Source organism: Stegodyphus dumicola, chromosome 12 (assembly GCF_044657685.1).
Source record: "Stegodyphus dumicola isolate Sdum_Otavi_A_Nest chromosome 12, ASM4465768v1".
In the NCBI taxonomy this organism is placed as follows: domain Eukaryota; kingdom Metazoa; phylum Arthropoda; class Arachnida; order Araneae; family Eresidae; genus Stegodyphus; species Stegodyphus dumicola.
The window spans coordinates 53,852,627-53,865,515 of NC_140779.1; the positions used below are offsets into that span (position 1 = coordinate 53,852,627).

The following is a 12,889-nucleotide window of genomic DNA, read 5'->3' on the forward strand; positions in this document are numbered from 1 at the left end:
TTTTAAAATTATTCTTAATTACTTTTAATTTTGTCTGATCATGTAATTTAAAGAAGAAGGTCTGAGTGTGTCCGCGTGGCCTAATGGATAAGGCGTCTGACTTCGAATCAGAAGATTGCAGGTTCGAATCCTGTCGCGGACGTGTTCTAAACATGAAAATTCATTTTTAAAATTATTCTTAATTAGTTTTAATTTTGTCTGATCATGTAATATAAAGAAAAGAACCTGAGTGTATCCGCTCGTCACGGACGTGTTTTAACCGTAAAATTTTGTTTTTAAAATTTTTCTTCTTTAGTTTCAATTTTGTCTGATCATGTACTGTAAAGAAGAGGTCCTGAATGTGTCCGCGTGGCCTAATGGATAAGGCGTCTGGCTTCGAATCAGAAGATTGCAGGTTCGAATCCTGTCTCGGACGTGTTCTAACCATGAAAATTCATTTTTAAAATTATTCTTAATTACTTTTAATTTTGTCTGATCATGTAATTTAAAGAAGAAGGTCTGAGTGTGTCCGCGTGGCCTAATGTATAAGGCGTCTGACTTCGAATCAGAAGATTGCAGGTTCGAATCCTGTCGCGGACGTGTTCTAACCATGAAAAGTCATTTTTTAAATTATTCTTAATTAGTTTTAATTTTGTCTGATCATGTAATTTAAAGAAGAAGGTCTGAGTGTGTCCGCGTGGCCTAATGGATAGGGTGTCTGACTTCGAATCAGAAGACTGCAGGTTCGAATCCTGTCGCGGACGTGTTCTAAACATGAAAATTCATTTTAAAAATTATTCTTAATTAGTTTTAATTTTGTCTGATCATGTACTGTAAAGAAGAGGACCTGAATGTGTCGGCGTGGCCTAATGGATATGACGTCTGACTTCGAATCAGAAGATTGCAGGTTCGAATCCTGTCGCGGACGTGTTCTAACCATGAAAAGTCATTTTTTAAATTATTCTTAATTACTTTTAATTTTGTCTGATCATGTAATTTAAAGAAGAAGGTCTGAGTGTGTCCGCGTGGCCTAATGGATAAGGCGTCTGACTTCGAATCAGAAGACTGCAGGTTCGAATCCTGTCGCGGACGTGTTCTAAACATGAAAATTCATTTTTAAAATTATTCTTAATTAGTTTTAATTTTGTCTGATCATGTAATATAAAGAAAAGAACCTGAGTGTATCCGCTCGTCACGGACGTGTTTTAACCGTAAAATTTTGTTTTTAAAATTTTTCTTCTTTAGTTTCAATTTTGTCTGATCATGTACTGTAAAGAAGAGGTCCTGAATGTGTCCGCGTGGCCTAATGGATAAGGCGTCTGTCTTCGAATCAGAAGATTGCAGGTTCGAATCCTGTCTCGGACGTGTTCTAACCATGAAAATTCATTTTTAAAATTATTCTTAATTACTTTTAATTTTGTCTGATCATGTAATTTAAAGAAGAATGTCTGAGTGTGTCCGCGTGGCCTAATGGATAAGGCGTCTGACTTCGAATCAGAAGACTGCAGGTTCGAATCCTCTCGCGGACGTGCTTTAACCGTGAAATTTTGGTTTTAAAATTTTTCTTGTTTAGTTTTAATTTTGTCTGATCATGTAGTGTGAAGAAGTGGACCTAAATGTGTCCGCGTGGCCTGATGGATAAGGCGTCTTACTTCGAATAAGAAGACTGCAGGTTCGAATCCTGTCGCGGACGTGTTCTAACCATGAAAAGGCATTTTTTAAATTATTCTTAATTAGTTTTAATTTTGTCTGATCATGTAATTTAAAGAAGAAGGTCTGAGTGTGTCCGCGTGGCCTAATGGATAAGGCGTCTGACTTCGAATCAGAAGACTGCAGGTTCGAATCCAGGATGTCGCGGACGTGTTCTAAACATGAAAATTCATTTTTAAAATTATTCTTAATTAGTTTTAATTTTGTCTGATCATGTAATATAAAGAAAAGAACCTGAGTGTATCCGCTCGTCACGGATGTGTTTTAACCGTAAAATTTTGTTTTTAAAATTTTTCTTCTTTAGTTTCAATTTTGTCTGATCATGTACTGTAAAGAAGAGGTCCTGAATGTGTCCGCGTGGCCTAATGGATAAGGCGTCTGGCTTCGAATCAGAAGATTGCAGGTTCGAATCCTGTCTCGGACGTGTTCTAACCATGAAAATTCATTTTTAAAATTATTCTTAATTACTTTTAATTTTGTCTGATCATGTAATTTAAAGAAGAAGGTCTGAGTGTGTCCGCGTGGCCTAATGGATAAGGCGTCTGACTTCGAATCAGAAGACTGCAGGTTCGAATCCTCTCGCGGACGTGCTTTAACCGTGAAATTTTGGTTTTAAAATTTTTCTTGTTTAGTTTTAATTTTGTCTCATCATGTAGTGTGAAGAAGAGGACCTGAATGTGTCCGCGTGGCCTAATGGATAAGGCGTCTGTCTTCGAATCAGAAGATTGCAGGTTCGAATCCTGTTGCGGACGTGTTCTAACGATGAAAAGTCATTTTTTAAATTATTCTTAATTAGTTTTAATTTTGTCTGATCATGTACTGTAAAGAGGAGGACCTGAATGTGTCCGCGTGGCCTAATGGATAAGGCGTCTGACTTCGAATCAGAAGATTGCAGCTTCGAATCCTGTCGCGGACGTGTTCTAACCATGAAAAGTCGTTCTTTAAATTATTCTTAATTAGTTTTAATTTTGTCTGATCATGTAATTTAAGAAGAAGGTCTGAGTGTGTCCGCGTGGCCTAATGGATAAGGCGTCTGACTTCGAATCAGAAGATTGCAGGTTCGAATCCTGTCGCGGACGTGTTCTAACCATGAAAAGGCATTTTTTAAATTATTCTTAATTAGTTTTAATTTTGTCTGATCATGTACTGTAAAGAAGAAGGTCTGAGTGTGTCCGCGTGGCCTAATGGATAAGGCGTCTGGCTTCGAATCAGAAGATTGCAGGTTCGAATCCTGTCTCGGACGTGTTCTAACCATGAAAATTCATTTTTAAAATTATTCTTAATTACTTTTAATTTTGTCTGATCATGTAATTTAAAGAAGAAGGTCTGAGTGTGTCCGCGTGGCCTAATGGATAAGGCGTCTGACTTCGAATCAGAAGACTGCAGGTTCGAATCCTCTCGCGGACGTGCTTTAACCGTGAAATTTTGGTTTTAAAATTTTTCTTGTTTAGTTTTAATTTTGTCTGATCATGTAATTTAAGAAGAAGGTCTGAGTGTGTCCGCGTGGCCTAATGGATAAGGCGTCTGACTTCGAATCAGAAGATTGCAGGTTCGAATCCTGTCGCGGACGTGTTCTAACCATGAAAAGTCATTTTTTAAATTATTCTTAATTAGTTTTAATTTTGTCTGATCATGTACTGTAAAGAAGAGGACCTGAATGTGTCGGCGTGGCCTAATGGATAAGACGTCTGACTTCGAATTAGAAGATTGCAGGTTCGAATCCTGTCGCGGACGTGTACTAACCATGAAAAGTCATTTTTTAAATTATTCTTAATTACTTTTAATTTTGTCTGATCATGTAATTTAAAGAAGAAGGTCTGAGTGTGTCCGCGTGGCTTAATGGATAAGGCGTCTGACTTCGAATCAGAAGATTGCAGGTTCGAATCCTCTCGCGGACGTGCTTTAACCGTGAAATTATGGTTTTAAAATTTTTCTTGTTTAGTTTTAATTTTGTCTGATCATGTAGTGTGAAGAAGTGGACCTAAATGTGTCCGCGTGGCCTGATGGATAAGGCGTCTGACTTCGAATCAGAAGACTGCAGGTTCGAATCCTGTCGCGGACGTGTTCTAACCATGAAAAGGCATTTTTTAAATTATTCTTAATTAGTTTTAATTTTGTCTGATCATGTAATTTAAAGAAGAAGGTCTGAGTGTGTCCGCGTGGCCTAATGGATAAGGCGTCTGACTTCGAATCAGAAGACTGCAGGTTCGAATCCTCTCGCGGACGTGCTTTAACCGTGAAATTTTGGTTTTAAAATTTTTCTTGTTTAGTTTTAATTTTGTCTGATCATGTAGTGTGAAGAAGTGGACCTGAATGTGTCCGCGTGGCCTGATGGATAAGGCGTCTGACTTCGAATAAGAAGACTGCAGGTTCGAATCCTGTCGCGGACGTGTTCTAACCATGAAAAGGCATTTTTTAAATTATTCTTAATTAGTTTTAATTTTGTCTGATCATGTAATTTAAAGAAGAAGGTCTGAGTGTGTCCGCGTGGCCTAATGGATAAGGCGTCTGACTTCGAATCAGAAGACTGCAGGTTCGAATCCAGGATGTCGCGGACGTGTTCTAAACATGAAAATTCATTTTTAAAATTATTCTTAATTAGTTTAATTTTGTCTGATCATGTAATATAAAGAAAAGAACCTGAGTGTATCCGCTCGTCACGGATGTGTTTTAACCGTAAAATTTTGTTTTTAAAATTTTTCTTCTTTAGTTTCAATTTTGTCTGATCATGTACTGTAAAGAAGAGGTCCTGAATGTGTCCGCGTGGCCTAATGGATAAGGCGTCTGGCTTCGAATCAGAAGATTGCAGGTTCGAATCCTGTCTCGGACGTGTTCTAACCATGAAAATTCATTTTTAAAATTATTCTTAATTACTTTTAATTTTGTCTGATCATGTAATTTAAAGAAGAAGGTCTGAGTGTGTCCGCGTGGCCTAATGGATAAGGCGTGTGACTTCGAATCAGATGACTGCAGGTTCGAATCCTCTCGCGGACGTGCTTTAACCGTGAAATTTTGGTTTTAAAATTTTTCTTGTTTAGTTTTAATTTCGTCTCATCATGTAGTGTGAAGAAGAGGACCTGAATGTGTCCGCGTGGCCTAAAGGATAAGGCGTCTGTCTTCGAATCAGAAGATTGCAGGTTCGAATCCTGTTGCGGACGTGTTCTAACGATGAAAAGTCATTTTTTAAATTATTCTTAATTAGTTTTAATTTTGTCTGATCATGTACTGTAAAGAGGAGGACCTGAATGTGTCCGCGTGGCCTAATGGATAAGGCGTCTGACTTCGAATCAGAAGATTGCAGCTTCGAATCCTGTCGCGGACGTGTTCTAACCATGAAAAGTCATTCTTTAAATTATTCTTAATTAGTTTTAATTTTGTCTGATCATGTAATTTAAGAAGAAGGTCTGAGTGTGTCCGCGTGGCCTAATGGATAAGGCGTCTGACTTCGAATCAGAAGATTGCAGGTTCGAATCCTGTCGCGGACGTGTTCTAACCATGAAAAGTCATTTTTTAAATTATTCTTAATTAGTTTTAATTTTGTCTGATCATGTACTGTAAAGAAGAGGACCTGAATGTGTCGGCGTGGCCTAATGGATAAGACGTCTGACTTCGAATCAGAAGATTGCAGGTTCGAATCCTGTCGCGGACGTGTTCTAACCATGAAAAGTCATTTTTTAAATTATTCTTAATTACTTTTAATTTTGTCTGATCATGTAATTTAAAGAAGAAGGTCTGAGTGTGTCCGCGTGGCCTAATGGATAAGGCGTCTGACTTCGAATCAGAAGATTGCAAGTTCGAATCCTCTCGCGGACGTGCTTTAACCGTGAAATTATGGTTTTAAAATTTTTCTTGTTTAGTTTTAATTTTGTCTGATCATGTAGTGTGAAGAAATGGTCTAAATGTGTCCGCGTGGCCTGATGGATAAGGCGTCTGACTTCGAATCAGAAGACTGCAGGTTCGAATCCTGTCGCGGACGTGTTCTAACCATGAAAAGGCATTTTTTAAATTATTCTTAATTAGTTTTAATTTTGTCTGATCATGTACTGTAAAGAAGAGGACCTGAATGTGTCCGCGTGGCCTAATGGATAAGGCGTCTGACTTCGAATCAGAAGATTTCAGGTTCGAATCCTGTCGCGGACGTATTCTAACCATGAAAAGTCATTTTTTAAATTATTCTTAATTAGTTTTAATTTTGTCTGATCATGTAATTTAAAGAAGAAGGTCTGAGTGTGTCCGCGTGGCCTAATGGATAAGGCGTCTGACTTCGAATCAGAAGATTGCAGGTTCGAATCCTGTTGCGGACGTGTTCTAACGATGAAAAGTCATTTTTTAAATTATTCTTAATTAGTTTTAATTTTGTCTGATCATGTACTGTAAAGAGGAGGACCTGAATGTGTCCGCGTGGCCTAATGGATAAGGCGTCTGACTTCGAATCAGAAGATTGCAGCTTCGAATCCTGTCGCGGACGTGTTCTAACCATGAAAAGTCATTCTTTAAATTATTCTTAATTAGTTTTAATTTTGTCTGATCATGTAATTTAAGAAGAAAGTCTGAGTGTGTCCGCGTGGCCTCATGGATAAGGCGTCTGGCTTCGAATCAGAAGATTGCAGGTTCGAATCCTGTCGCGGACGTGTTCTAACCATGAAAATTCATTTTTAAAATTATTCTTAATTAGTTTTAATTTTGTCTGATCATGTAATTTAAAGAAGAAGGTCTGAATGTGTCCGCGTGGCCTAATGGATAAGGCGTCTGACTTCGAAACAGAAGACTGCAGGTTCGAATCCTGTCGCGGACGTGTTCTAACCATGAAAAGGCATTTTTTAAATTATTCTTAATTAGTTTTAATTTTGTCTGATCATGTACTGTAAAGAAGAGGACCTGAATGTGTCCGCGTGGCCTAATGGATAAGGCGTCTGACTTCGAATCAGAAGATTTCAGGTTCGAATCCTGTCGCGGACGTGTTCTAACCATGAAAAGTCATTTTTTAAATTATTCTTAATTAGTTTTAATTTTGTCTGATCATGTAATTTAAAGAAGAAGGTCTGAGTGTGTCCGCGTGGCCTAATGGATAAGGCGTCTGACTTCGAATCAGAAGACTGCAGGTTCGAATCCTGTCGCGGACGTGTTCTAAACATGAAAATTCATTTTTTAAATTATTCTTAATTAGTTTTAATTTTGTCTGATCATGTACTGTAAAGAAGAGGACCTGAATGTGTCGGCGTGGCCTAATGGATAAGACGTCTGACTTCGAATCAGAAGATTGCAGGTTCGAATCCTGTCGCGGACGTGTTCTAACCATGAAAAGTCATTTTTTAAATTATTCTTAATTACTTTTAATTTTGTCTGATCATGTAATTTAAAGAAGAAGGTCTGAGTGTGTCCGCGTGGCCTAATGGATAAGGCGTCTGACTTCGAATCAGAAGATTGCAGGTTCGAATCCTCTCGCGGACGTGCTTTAACCGTGAAATTTTGGTTTTAAAATTTTTCTTGTTTAGTTTTAATTTTGTCTGATCATGTAGTGTGAAGAAGTGGACCTAAATGTGTCCGCGTGGCCTGATGGATAAGGCGTCTTACTTCGAATAAGAAGACTGCAGGTTCGAATCCTGTCGCGGACGTGTTCTAACCATGAAAAGGCATTTTTTAAATTATTCTTAATTAGTTTTAATTTTGTCTGATCATGTAATTTAAAGAAGAAGGTCTGAGTGTGTCCGCGTGGCCTAATGGATAAGGCGTCTGACTTCGAATCAGAAGACTGCAGGTTCGAATCCAGGATGTCGCGGACGTGTTCTAAACATGAAAATTCATTTTTAAAATTATTCTTAATTAGTTTTAATTTTGTCTGATCATGTAATTTAAAGAAGAAGGTCTGAGTGTGTCCGTGTGGCCTAATGGATAAGGCGTCTGACTTCGAATCAGAAGACTACAGGTTCGAATCCTCTCGCGGACGTGCTTTAACCGTGAAATTTTGGTTTTAAAATTTTTCTTGTTTAGTTTTAATTTTGTCTCATCATGTAGTGTGAAGAAGAGGACCTGAATGTGTCCGCGTGGCCTAATGGATAAGGCGTCTGTCTTCGAATCAGAAGATTGCAGGTTCGAATCCTGTTGCGGACGTGTTCTAACGATGAAAAGTCATTTTTTAAATTATTCTTAATTAGTTTTAATTTTGTCTGATCATGTAATTTAAAGAAGAAGGTCTGAGTGTGTCCGCGTGGCCTAATGGATAAGGCGTCTGACTTCGAATCAGAAGACTGCAGGTTCGAATCCAGGATGTCGCGGACGTGTTCTAAACATGAAAATTCATTTTTAAAATTATTCTTAATTACTTTTAATTTTGTCTGATCATGTAATTTAAAGAAGAAGGTCTGAGTGTGTCCGTGTGGCCTAATGGATAAGGCGTCTGACTTCGAATCAGAAGACTGCAGGTTCGAATCCTCTCGCGGACGTGCTTTAACCGTGAAATTTTGGTTTTAAAATTTTTCTTGTTTAGTTTTAATTTTGTCTCATCATGTAGTGTGAAGAAGAGGACCTGAATGTGTCCGCGTGGCCTAATGGATAAGGCGTCTGTCTTCGAATCAGAAGATTGCAGGTTCGAATCCTGTTGCGGACGTGTTCTAACGATGAAAAGTCATTTTTTAAATTATTCTTAATTAGTTTTAATTTTGTCTGATCATGTACTGTAAAGAGGAGGACCTGAATGTGTCCGCGTGGCCTAATGGATAAGGCGTCTGACTTCGAATCAGAAGATTGCAGCTTCGAATCCTGTCGCGGACGTGTTCTAACCATGAAAAGTCATTCTTTAAATTATTCTTAATTAGTTTTAATTTTGTCTGATCATGTAATTTAAGAAGAAGGTCTGAGTGTGTCCGCGTGGCCTAATGGATAAGGCGTCTGACTTCGAATCAGAAGATTGCAGGTTCGAATCCTGTCGCGGACGTGTTCTAACCATGAAAAGTCATTTTTTAAATTATTCTTAATTAGTTTTAATTTTGTCTGATCATGTACTGTAAAGAAGAGGACCTGAATGTGTCGGCGTGGCCTAATGGATAAGACGTCTGACTTCGAATCAGAAGATTGCAGGTTCGAATCCTGTCGCGGACGTGTTCTAACCATGAAAAGTAATTTTTTAAATTATTCTTAATTACTTTTAATTTTGTCTGATCATGTAATTTAAAGAAGAAGGACTGAGTGTGTCCGCGTGGCCTAATGGATAAGGCGTCTGACTTCGAATCAGAAGATTGCAGGTTCGAATCCTCTCGCGGACGTGCTTTAACCGTGAAATTATGGTTTTAAAATTTTTCTTGTTTAGTTTTAATTTTGTCTGATCATGTAGTGTGAAGAAGTGGACCTAAATGTGTCCGCGTGGCCTGATGGATAAGGCGTCTGACTTCGAATCAGAAGACTGCAGGTTCGAATCCTGTCGCGGACGTGTTCTAACCATGAAAAGGCATTTTTTAAATTATTCTTAATTAGTTTTAATTTTGTCTGATCATGTACTGTAAAGAAGAGGACCTGAATGTGTCCGCGTGGCCTAATGGATAAGGCGTCTGACTTCGAATCAGAAGATTGCAGGTTCGAATCCTCTCGCGGACGTGCTTTAACCGTGAAATTTTGGTTTTAAAATTTTTCTTGTTTAGTTTTAATTTTGTCTGATCATGTAGTGTAAAGAAGTGGACCTAAATGTGTCCGCGTGGCCTGATGGATAAGGCGTCTTACTTCGAATAAGAAGACTGCAGGTTCGAATCCTGTCGCGGACGTGTTCTAACCATGAAAAGGCATTTTTTAAATTATTCTTAATTAGTTTTAATTTTGTCTGATCATGTAATATAAAGAAAAGAACCTGAGTGTATCCGCTCGTCACGGACGTGTTTTAACCGTAAAATTTTGTTTTTAAAATTTTTCTTCTTTAGTTTCAATTTTGTCTGATCATGTACTGTAAAGAAGAGGTCCTGAATGTGTCCGCGTGGCCTAATGGATAAGGCGTCTGTCTTCGAATCAGAAGACTGCGGGTTCGAATCCTGTCTCGGACGTGTTCTAACCATGAAAATTCATTTTTAAAATTATTCTTAATTACTTTTAATTTTGTCTGATCATGTAATTTAAAGAAGAAGGTCTGAGTGTGTCCGCGTGGCCTAATGGATAAGGCGTCTGAATTCGAATCAGAAGACTGCAGGTTCGAATCCTCTCGCGGACGTGCTTTAACCGTGAAATTTTGGTTTTAAAATTTTTCTTGTTTAGTTTTAATTTTGTCTGATCATGTAGTGTGAAGAAGTGGACCTAAATGTGTCCGCGTGGCCTGATGGATAAGGCGTCTGACTTCGAATAAGAAGACTGCAGGTTCGAATCCTGTCGCGGACGTGTTCTAACCATGAAAAGGCATCTTTTAAATTATTCTTAATTAGTTTTAATTTTGTATCATCATGTAATTTAAAGAAGAAGGTCTGAGTGTGTCCGCGTGGCCTAATGGATAAGGCGTCTGACTTCGAATCAGAAGACTGCAGGTTCGAATCCAGGATGTCGCGGACGTGTTCTAAACATGAAAATTCATTTTTAAAATTATTCTTAATTAGTTTTAATTTTATCTGATCATGTAATATAAAGAAAAGGACCTGAGTGTATCCGCTCGTCACGGATGTGTTTTAACCGTAAAATTTTGTTTTTAAAATTTTTCTTCTTTAGTTTCAATTTTGTCTGATCATGTACTGTAAAGAAGAGGTCCTGAATGTGTCCGCGTGGCCTAATGGATAAGGCGTCTGGCTTCGAATCAGAAGATTGCAGGTTCGAATCCTGTCTCGGACGTGTTCTAACCATGAAAATTCATTTTTAAAATTATTCTTAATTACTTTTAATTTTGTCTGATCATGTAATTTAAAGAAGAAGGTCTGAGTGTGTCCGCGTGGCCTAATGGATAAGGCGTCTTACTTCGAATAAGAAGACTGCGGGTTCGAATCCTGTCGCGGACGTGTTCTAACCATGAAAAGGCATTTTTTAAATTATTCTTAATTAGTTTTAATTTTGTCTGATCATGTAATTTAAAGAAGAAGGTCTGAGTGTGTCCGCGTGGCCTAATGGATAAGGCGTCTGACTTCGAATCAGAAGACTGCAGGTTCGAATCCAGGATGTCGCGGACGTGTTCTAAACATGAAAATTCATTTTTAAAATTATTCTTAATTAGTTTTAATTTTGTCTGATCATGTAATATAAAGAAAAGAACCTGAGTGTATCCGCTCGTCACGGATGTGTTTTAACCGTAAAATTTTGTTTTTAAAATTTTTCTTCTTTAGTTTCAATTTTGTCTGATCATGTACTGTAAAGAAGAGGTCCTGAATGTGTCCGCGTGGCCTAATGGATAAGGCGTCTGGCTTCGAATCAGAAGATTGCAGGTTCGAATCCTGTCTCGGACGTGTTCTAACCATGAAAATTCATTTTTAAAATTATTCTTAATTACTTTTAATTTTGTCTGATCATGTAATTTAAAGAAGAAGGTCTGAGTGTGTCCGCGTGGCCTAATGGATAAGGCGTCTGACTTCGAATCAGAAGACTGCAGGTTCGAATCCTCTCGCGGACGTGCTTTAACCGTGAAATTTTGGTTTTAAAATTTTTCTTGTTTAGTTTTAATTTTGTCTCATCATGTAGTGTGAAGAAGAGGACCTGAATGTGTCCGCGTGGCCTAATGGATAAGGCGTCTGTCTTCGAATCAGAAGATTGCAGGTTCGAATCCTGTTGCGGACGTGTTCTAACGATGAAAAGTCATTTTTTAAATTATTCTTAATTAGTTTTAATTTTGTCTCATCATGTACTGTAAAGAAGAGGACCTGAATGTGTCCGCGTGGCCTAATGGATAAGGCGTCTGACTTCGAATCAGAAGATTTCAGGTTCGAATCCTGTCGCGGACGTGTTTTAACCATGAAAAGTCATTTTTTAAATTATTCTTAATTAGTTTTAATTTTGTCTGATCATGTAATTTAAAGAAGAAGGTCTGAGTGTGTCCGCGTGGCCTAATGGATAAGGCGTCTGACTTCGAATCAGAAGACTGCAGGTTCGAATCCTGTCGCGGACGTGTTCTAAACATGAAAATTCATTTTTTAAATTATTCTTAATTAGTTTTAATTTTGTCTGATCATGTACTGTAAAGAAGAGGACCTGAATGTGTAGGCGTGGCCTAATGGATAAGACGTCTGACTTCGAATCAGAAGATTGCAGGTTCGAATCCTGTCGCGGACGTGTTCTAACCATGAAAAGTCATTTTTTAAATTATTCTTAATTACTTTTAATTTTGTCTGATCATGTAATTTAAAGAAGAAGGTCTGAGTGTGTCCGCGTGGCCTAATGGATAAGGCGTCTGACTTCGAATCAGAAGATTGCAGGTTCGAATCCTCTCGCGGACGTGCTTTAACCGTGAAATTATGGTTTTAAAATTTTTCTTGTTTAGTTTTAATTTTGTCTGATCATGTAGTGTGAAGAAGTGGACCTAAATGTGTCCGCGTGGCCTGATGGATAAGGCGTCTGACTTCGAATCAGAAGACTGCAGGTTCGAATCCTGTCGCGGACGTGTTCTAACCATGAAAAGGCATTTTTTTAAATTATTCTTAATTAGTTTTAATTTTGTCTGATCATGTACTGTAAAGAAGAGGACCTGAATGTGTCCGCGTGGCCTAATGGATAAGGCGTCTGACTTCGAATCAGAAGATTTCAGGTTCGAATCCTGTCGCGGACGTGTTCTAACCATGAAAAGTCATTTTTTAAATTATTCTTAATTAGTTTTAATTTTGTCTGATCATGTAATTTAAAGAAGAAGGTATGAGTGTGTCCGCGTGGCCTAATGGATAAGGCGTCTGACTTCGAATCAGAAGATTGCAGGTTCGAATCCTGTCGCGGACGTGTTCTAACCATGAAAAGTCGTTTTTTAAATTATTCTTAATTAGTTTTAATTTTGTCTGATCATGTACTGTAAAGAAGAGGACCTGAATGTGTCGGCGTGGCCTAATGGATAAGACGTCTGACTTCGAATCAGAAGATTGCAGGTTCGAATCCTGTCGCGGACGTGTTCTAACCATGAAAAGTAATTTTTTAAATTATTCTTAATTACTTTTAATTTTGTCTGATCATGTAATTTAAAGAAGAAGGTCTGAGTGTGTCCGCGTGGCCTAATGGATAAGGCGTCTTACTTCGAATCAGAAGATTGCAGGTTCGAATCCTCTCG

General features: G+C 38.1%; 9 non-coding genes across 9 annotated transcripts; all 9 read left to right on the top strand.

Moving 5' to 3' along the window:
• The first annotated feature begins 69 nt into the window (after window positions 1–69).
• TRNAR-UCG (transfer RNA arginine (anticodon UCG)) lies at window positions 70–142 on the top strand. The gene has a single exon. It is a non-coding gene; the product is annotated as a tRNA-Arg (tRNA).
• Window positions 143–998: 856 nt separating this feature from the next.
• Window positions 999–1,071, top strand: TRNAR-UCG (transfer RNA arginine (anticodon UCG)). Its single transcript has one exon. It is a non-coding gene; the product is annotated as a tRNA-Arg (tRNA).
• A 1,624-nt stretch (window positions 1,072–2,695) lies between these two features.
• TRNAR-UCG (transfer RNA arginine (anticodon UCG)) lies at window positions 2,696–2,768 on the top strand. The gene has a single exon. It is a non-coding gene; the product is annotated as a tRNA-Arg (tRNA).
• A 418-nt stretch (window positions 2,769–3,186) lies between these two features.
• Window positions 3,187–3,259, top strand: TRNAR-UCG (transfer RNA arginine (anticodon UCG)). Its single transcript has one exon. It is a non-coding gene; the product is annotated as a tRNA-Arg (tRNA).
• A 1,842-nt stretch (window positions 3,260–5,101) lies between these two features.
• On the top strand, window positions 5,102–5,174 carry TRNAR-UCG (transfer RNA arginine (anticodon UCG)). Its single transcript has one exon. It is a non-coding gene; the product is annotated as a tRNA-Arg (tRNA).
• A 1,565-nt stretch (window positions 5,175–6,739) lies between these two features.
• On the top strand, window positions 6,740–6,812 carry TRNAR-UCG (transfer RNA arginine (anticodon UCG)). Its single transcript has one exon. It is a non-coding gene; the product is annotated as a tRNA-Arg (tRNA).
• Window positions 6,813–8,550: 1,738 nt separating this feature from the next.
• TRNAR-UCG (transfer RNA arginine (anticodon UCG)) lies at window positions 8,551–8,623 on the top strand. The gene has a single exon. It is a non-coding gene; the product is annotated as a tRNA-Arg (tRNA).
• A 3,050-nt stretch (window positions 8,624–11,673) lies between these two features.
• On the top strand, window positions 11,674–11,746 carry TRNAR-UCG (transfer RNA arginine (anticodon UCG)). The gene has a single exon. It is a non-coding gene; the product is annotated as a tRNA-Arg (tRNA).
• A 748-nt stretch (window positions 11,747–12,494) lies between these two features.
• Window positions 12,495–12,567, top strand: TRNAR-UCG (transfer RNA arginine (anticodon UCG)). Its single transcript has one exon. It is a non-coding gene; the product is annotated as a tRNA-Arg (tRNA).
• The last annotated feature ends 322 nt before the right edge of the window (window positions 12,568–12,889 follow it).